The sequence below is a fragment of the Chiloscyllium punctatum genome, chromosome 18 (assembly GCF_047496795.1).
Source record: "Chiloscyllium punctatum isolate Juve2018m chromosome 18, sChiPun1.3, whole genome shotgun sequence".
NCBI classification, from domain to species: Eukaryota; Metazoa; Chordata; class Chondrichthyes; order Orectolobiformes; family Hemiscylliidae; genus Chiloscyllium; species Chiloscyllium punctatum.
The window spans coordinates 76,537,176-76,544,359 of record NC_092756.1 but is presented as its reverse complement, the minus strand read 5'-3'; the positions used below and the strand labels follow the sequence as shown (position 1 = coordinate 76,544,359).

General features: G+C 44.8%; 1 non-coding gene across 1 annotated transcript; it reads right to left on the bottom strand.

Annotated features, from left to right (window-relative positions):
- Positions 1-6,900: 6,900 nt before the first annotated feature.
- Positions 6,901-6,973, bottom strand: trnar-ucu (transfer RNA arginine (anticodon UCU)). Its single transcript has one exon. It is a non-coding gene; the product is annotated as a tRNA-Arg (tRNA).
- Positions 6,974-7,184: the final 211 nt, after the last annotated feature.

Genomic DNA, 7,184 nt, shown 5'->3' with positions numbered 1-7,184 from the left:
AGGCTTATGAAAGGACTGGACACTCTGGCAGGAGGGAACATATTTCCGTTGATGGGGGAGTGCCGAACCAGAGGACACAACTTAAAAATACGGGGTAGACCATTTAGGACAGAGATGAGGAGAAACTACTTCACCCAGAGAGTGGTGGCTGTGTGGAATGCTCTGCCCCAGAGGGCAGTGGAGGCCCAGTCTCTGGATTCTTTTAAGAAAGAATTGGATAGAGCTCTTAAAGATAGTGGAGTCAAGGGGTATGGAGATAAGGCTGGAACAGGATACTGATTAGGAATGATCAGCCATGATCATATTGAATGGCGGTGCAGGCTCGAAGGGCAGAATGGCCTACTCCTGCATCTATTGTCTATTGTCTATTGTCTAAGTTATACCAGAGGATGGGTGGGGTATTTACCCCATCGATCTTAAATGTTTTTTTTCTTTATTCATTTTGCTATTCTATGGTATATTTACTTTCTATTCTGCTTGTGTTTGTGGTACGGCTCTAGCGAGAAGGAGAGAAAATGGTTGGGATGGCTAGATGCCCACTTATGGGCTGTTTGGGATGGGTAGTTACCCCCTTTGGGCAGGAGGTGAGTTCCCCAATTCAGCGCCATTGGCACTTTATATGGTGGTTTGTATTGCTTTTATTCTTTGATAGTTTTGTAGGTTTGTTAAATGTCGTGGTTTCAGTTTATGTAGTTTTTATATTTGATGGATCATATGACACTAAGGCTCAGTGATTTGTGGTTCGAGTTCCTCCTCTCTGGAATTTAAATTTTACTGCAGAATGTAATGACTTGATTAAATGGTGAACGTGGAATATGAAGGGAAGTCACTCACCAATTAAGAGGAAGAAGGTACTTTTGAGTCTTAGAAAGGAGAATGTGGATAATCCTTTGTTAAAGGAGACGCACTTGGATGACAGGGAGCATTTGAAACTACAGAAGAATGGCTTTGGTCAGGTTTACTTCACATCACTGAATACCAGAAGTAGGGAAGTGGCTGTATTGGTGAGGAGTAATCTTACATTTAAGTTACGAGAGTGTGTTAAAGACACACGCACAGGAGGTTTGTAACTCTAATAGCATTGATAAATGGGGAAGAATATGGTGTTATAAATGTTTCTTGCCCTCAAGCTCATCCCCTCAACATTTTGCTAGATGCGTTTTCAAATTGATCAGTCTTGTGTCCTGGCATATCACTAAAGGGGGAGATTTTAACTGTCTCATGGATCCCACAGTGCAGATGTTGCCAAAAGGCCCCCGACTCCCTCTGTACAAACTAAACAATTAGTGGATCTGTGTGTGGAGTGAGGGTTGGTGGACATCTGGAGGTGTCTCCACCCTACAGGCAGGGATTTTACGGTTTTCTTTTCCAATCCACACAGATGTCACACCAGGATTGATTTTTTTCCATTCCCCGTGGCAACCCTGGACTTGGTGGCACCTTGTACGATCGGTAATATTACCATCTCTGATCACACTCCAGTGTACCTGTTGGCTAAGATTAAGGATGTTACAGCGGGTCCAAGTCACTGGCAAATGGATTCCTTTATCCTCAAGGATAATACATTTGTGGAGCAGTTCTCTCAGAAGCTTTGGGCATTCCTAGGCATTAACTCACGCTCGGTTAGTAGCCAATCCTTCCTTTCTGAAATTGCCAAATCCTATGCCAGTGGGTTAGTTATTTCCTACTCTGCCAGTAAGAGGCGGCAGAAGGGTGAGCAGCAACGTCTCCTCAAAGCACGGTTGAAGGCAGCTGAGAAGGCCTACTTTGACAGGCCCTCGTTGTTCAAGTTACAGAGGATTATGGTGTTGCGGTCTGCATTGAATTCCGTGCTCACGCAGACAGCAAAGAACGAGCTTACTTTTGCAAAGCAAAGGTTATATGATCATGGTGACAGGTCTGGTAAATACTGAGCATATCTCGCTAGGAAAAGGAGAGTCACTCAAGCCATTACGTGTTACTGTGAGACTGTGTTACCTTCTATTGTTAAAGAGGACCAGACGGGCTTCATAAAGGGCCGCAGATCCTCCAATAATGTTAGGAGGCTGCTTAATGTAATTCAAGTGTGTCAACAACAGTCAATATAGGGATTGGTGATTTCTCTAGATACAGAGAAGGCCCTTGACCGAGTTGAGAGGGTGTACCTTTTCTATACTCTGGAGCGGTTTGTTTTGGGCGAAGTTTTTATAAGATGGGTAAAGGTTCTCCACAATGACCCTCTCACTGCAACCATCACCAACAGGGTGTGATCAAGCAATTTTAACATTTTTTGGGTCAGCCGACAGGTCTGTTCCCTTTCCCCACTGCTTTTTACAGTGAGGATTGAATCATTGGTGGAGGCCATTCATAGGGATCCCAATATATCAGCTCCAGACGTGGGGTCAAATTTACATCAGAGTTTATTGTATGTGGACGATGTCCTCATTCTTTCATCAAATCCAGCAGTTTCAGTCCCTCGCCTGTTAGCATGCATCTGTGTGTTTGGCACCTTTTTGGGGGACAAGATTAATCTTTCAAAATCAGAGGCTATGCCTATGGGTGGTCTTATGAAAGTGTTAAGTCTTGAGGGTGAATATCGATTCCCATTTAAATGGTCACAGGGGGGTTTTGTGTATTTGAGCATGTCCATTACTCCAGTTCTGAATCGGCTGTTCAAAGCCAATTTTGTTCAATTATTTGACAAAATCAAACAAGACCTTCAAAGATGGAGGCGCTTCTGGTCTCGTGGTTGGGTCGGATAGTGCTTATTAAGATGAATATTCTCCCTTGTTTACTATACCCTATATGGATGCTCCCCCCGATTTTCGAGAAGCAAACATTCAGGAGACTGAACGTCTGTTTCAGCCCCTTTATTTGACATCGTCAGTGGCCCCTCATTAAATGAGCTAAACTGCGATTGTCTCACAGACTGGGGGGAGTGGATTTCCCAGACATTAAAAGCTACCAACGAAGCTCACTTTTATCCTACATGAGTGATTGGGCTTGTGGGGACCCTCTTTCAATATTGTTAGATATTGAAACCTCCCAGGCTAAGGTGACCCCTTACTCGCTTGCTGTGTTTGGACAAAATGAGGACAGTAAGTGAATATTGCCATAACCCAATAGTTATCGATACTGTTAAAGCATGGAGGGCAATTCGGCAGAGGGAAGGCAATATTGGCAAGACATCTTCTCTTACACTGGGTATGCCGGGTTTTCAACCGGGGATGATAGATTCAGGATCCAAACATTGGGCAGTTAGGGGTGTGTCTTGCGTGGGTGATTTGTTTGAGGGAGACACAATGATGTCCTTCGATCAGTTAGCACAGAAACACAAGCTACCGAACAGGGACCTCTTTCGTTTATTTCAAGTTAGAGATTTTATTCAAAAAAAGACGACACTTTTGACTGATCCGTCCAAATGCGACATAGAGAGAGGGGGGATTTAGCATCATATTCTGCAGTCCCCACAAAGTTCTGTATTTTTCTGACACAACATCCCACCAAACCCAACACAGACCTGGGGATGATTCCAGGGGAGATGAGAAATCGAATTGACATCAGACAAAGAAGATCAGCCATGAAGACCAGGCTTAAAAGTTAGCCATCCCAGATGGGACTTGAACCCACACTTCCAGGATGAAGAGGCCAGTCCCTTATCCAGTCCCTTAGCCTGTAAATACTGCACCCTGAACCTCTCATATTGTGTTCTTCTCTGAGTTTTATACTCACACTGATTGGTTGTTCCCCCTTCCATCTCACGCTAAATCATTGGCTGCTTGATAAAATTGATCTTACCTCCCATTTCTCCCCAAACGGACAGACAAGAAATTAACCAAACTCCAACTTTGCACAACTCAAGTCTGAGGAATATGGAGCAGAGAGGAAAAGGGCTCAATGTTATTTTGTGCAGCACTTTCAAGATATTTGCAGTTAGTGGGGAAGGAGGAAGTGGAGATGTTACAAAAAGCTGCATTGAGGACACTTCAATAGGATCTTAGTGGGCATTCAGCCCATTGGGGCTGTGCTGTCTCTTTCAGACAATTCACCCCAAGATTTCCCAAACCCTGGAATTACCTTGTGTAAGTTTCTACTGAAGAACATTTTCCATAATCTCGAAGCAGGCAAGTGATTTTTAACGGAGTAGTTGGAAAATCCAGTCAATTTGGATTGAGATGGAGTTGAGATGGGATGAAAATCAGCCACCACAAAGACCAGGCTTAAAACGTCAACACCCCAAAAGGGATTTGAACCTCCAATCCACTACATCAGAATCTACAGTCTAACCCATTAAGCCACAAAAACTCAGTGACAATACTCTACTGGGAATAGTTGATCTTAAACGAGTGCTACAGCCGAGCATATTTCAAGATCTGTCACGACACACTGAGGGATACACTAAAGTTTCGGGCAGCTGCTGCCAAGGTGTAACAGGGAAACAACACAGTCTAAGGTCTTTCTGACAAATTATCACATCATCCTTTCAGTTCTCAGACCCTCTTGGTGCCTGACAATGAACAGAGATCGGTTCCTGCCCAAGTACAAAATGCCTTTTTTGTCACGACACAGAACTTTGCGAAATGTCAAAATTCCAATCGTTTGTTGGTTCTTTTCTCTCTGCATAGACTGTACACAACTGATTTAGAACCTGTGTGTGCGTTACTATTTGATCTTTTATGAATAAAGTATATTTTTTAAATAATCAAAATCTGGAGAGAGAGAAAATCTGCACGAAATTGCGAGACCCCCCTTTGTGGAAAAGAGCCAGCCCTATATCGGGACAGGAAGGAGATTCCAATGGCCCAGCATGGATTGTTCCAGTTAATACCCTCGCCTCCTTGACCACAAAGTGAAGTGGGAGATGGCACGGGGCAGGGTGACACTAGGCACACGGACACACAAGATGGCCTCTGAGCCATAAGTTGGCCACTTGGCGCACAAGATGGCCGCTGGACCACAAATGGAGAGAGACAGCAGTGCAAACATAGACACTGCCTGGGGCCACCAGAATGCCAGCACATTGCACTCACAACCGAGTTGATTAGTTTAAGGCGGATGGGAGAGACAATACACATGAATAACATACACTGCCCGCCGAAGGGTCTGGGTCAGACAACAGCTTTGATAGAAATGCTAACTGTTAGATACAGCCTAAATACAGAGTGATAATAGCCAGGGCTGCAGTAATCGGCCTTCTCAGGAAGAGCGATTAGCACCCATTACTACAGCAACTGACTTCAGCGCAGACGCTGAAACTGACAACAACTGCACTGAAATTAACAAAGGCCACGCTGGAACTGACAATAACTGCACCGAAACGATCAAGGATTCTGCAATGTTTACAATAAACAAGCCATGTTACAGAGACAATAACCTCATCACTGACCTATTATATCACAAAATGTATAACAGTATCTTGACCATGTGCTCCGGGTTGAGAGAAGAATCACAGCTGACCACTGTGCTGTTGGTGCTGCTCTCTCCCCGGAGCTCCGGGATTTCCTTGGACAATAAACTCTGTTGGTGAACCCCGACTCTGACTCAGAGCCTAGTGATTTTCAGCAGTTGCCTTCCCACAAATGTTTGTCCAATCTGTGGATGTGGCACTCCAAGTTCTCCAACGATGGCCTAACTACCTCACATCTCCATCATAGCCTCCTTGCAATTGTATTCAATACCTTGACTAAGAAAGGTAAGGACCCAAATGCATAGCCACAGACCCATCAGTTCCAACCTTGAACACCCAGATTTCAATCATTTCCATTGACATATTGGACATCATCATAAATACCAAACATGCAGGTAATCTGTTGTTCAAGTGGTAATGTTGACAGAATATAGCTTAGTCTGATACCAACATAACCAAAACAGAAGCTGCTTTGTCCATAGATTGGTAGCTCCATCTGTTGGAGCCCCAGTGACCTCATGGGTAAGGCACTAACTTCCTAAACCAGTGATTGTGGGCTCAAGTCTAATTTGGGGTTTTGATTTTGTTGAAATCTTCACTGTGCAGCTGATCTCAATCCTGTGTGGTCAGGTGACCATGGCAACAAAATCAGGCATTCTCAATTGATCCTCATCTGGAGAAATTTGACCTGATAGAAAATTGGTCAAACTAAATTAAACAGCAGCTCTCAGCTCCAGAGAACAGTGCAACTAAAATCAAAGAACTACAATGTTTCAAGAAGAACCAGTTCCAACCAGACTGAGGGTTGTATATTGGAGAAGTGTCAGCCTGAGTCAATCCACTTTATAGCTCCTGGCATGACAACAGTGAAGGGTATTGGTGTGACCCCATTGGATGATGTGAACCCAGCTCATGACCGTATTGGCCAAAGCCTCAGAAGATTCTGGAAGATCAGGGACAGGAGAAGAGGAAAACACACCTGAATGCCAAACCTTAGCAAAGCCTTGACTGGGTCCTGCAGTGGAGCTCTGACCATCTGCTCCAAACCTGTTCATAAAAGACTTCGCGTGAGAAGGGCAGGCCATTCAGCCCATCACATCCACACTGACCCTCTGAAGAGCATCCCATCCAGGCCCAACCCCTATCCTCTCACCCTGCATTCCCCAAAGCCAATCCACCGAACCTGCACATCTTTGGACTGTGGGAGGAAACCAAAGCACCCGGAATACCCCATGGAGAGAATGTGCAAACTCGACACAAACAGACACCCAAGGGAGGAATCGAAGCCAGGTCCCTGACACTGTGAGGCAGCAGTGCTACCCACTGAACCACCATGCCATCGCCAGGAGAATCTCAGTAGGTTTTCAGCCATTGTGACTGTGCTTTCTCTTTCAAAGAATTCACCTCAATCATGCAAATCTTGTGTAAGAAATCATTGGGCACCACTTCCCATCAGACATGGAGATTTTCCCAAAGTAGACTAGCAATCAAGTTGACACAGGGCAAGTGACAGACACCCCAGATGGGACTCGAACCCACAATCCCTGGCTTAGAAGGCCAGTGCCTTATCCATTAGGCCACTGGGGCTACATGTGTGATGTTAAAATGGCAGCTTTTAAGTTTTGTTTTGTTTTGCACGAACACACTGACTGTGGCTCAGCCAGCACAGAGTCAGTGCCCTGGACTGAGGGGATTCTGAATCTCCTGGTTATATATGTTTTTCTCTTTACCCCCGCACTGCTGCCTAACTGTGGCAGTGCTTATATTTTCCCAGCACCCATGTTGTGTGTGTGCAGGT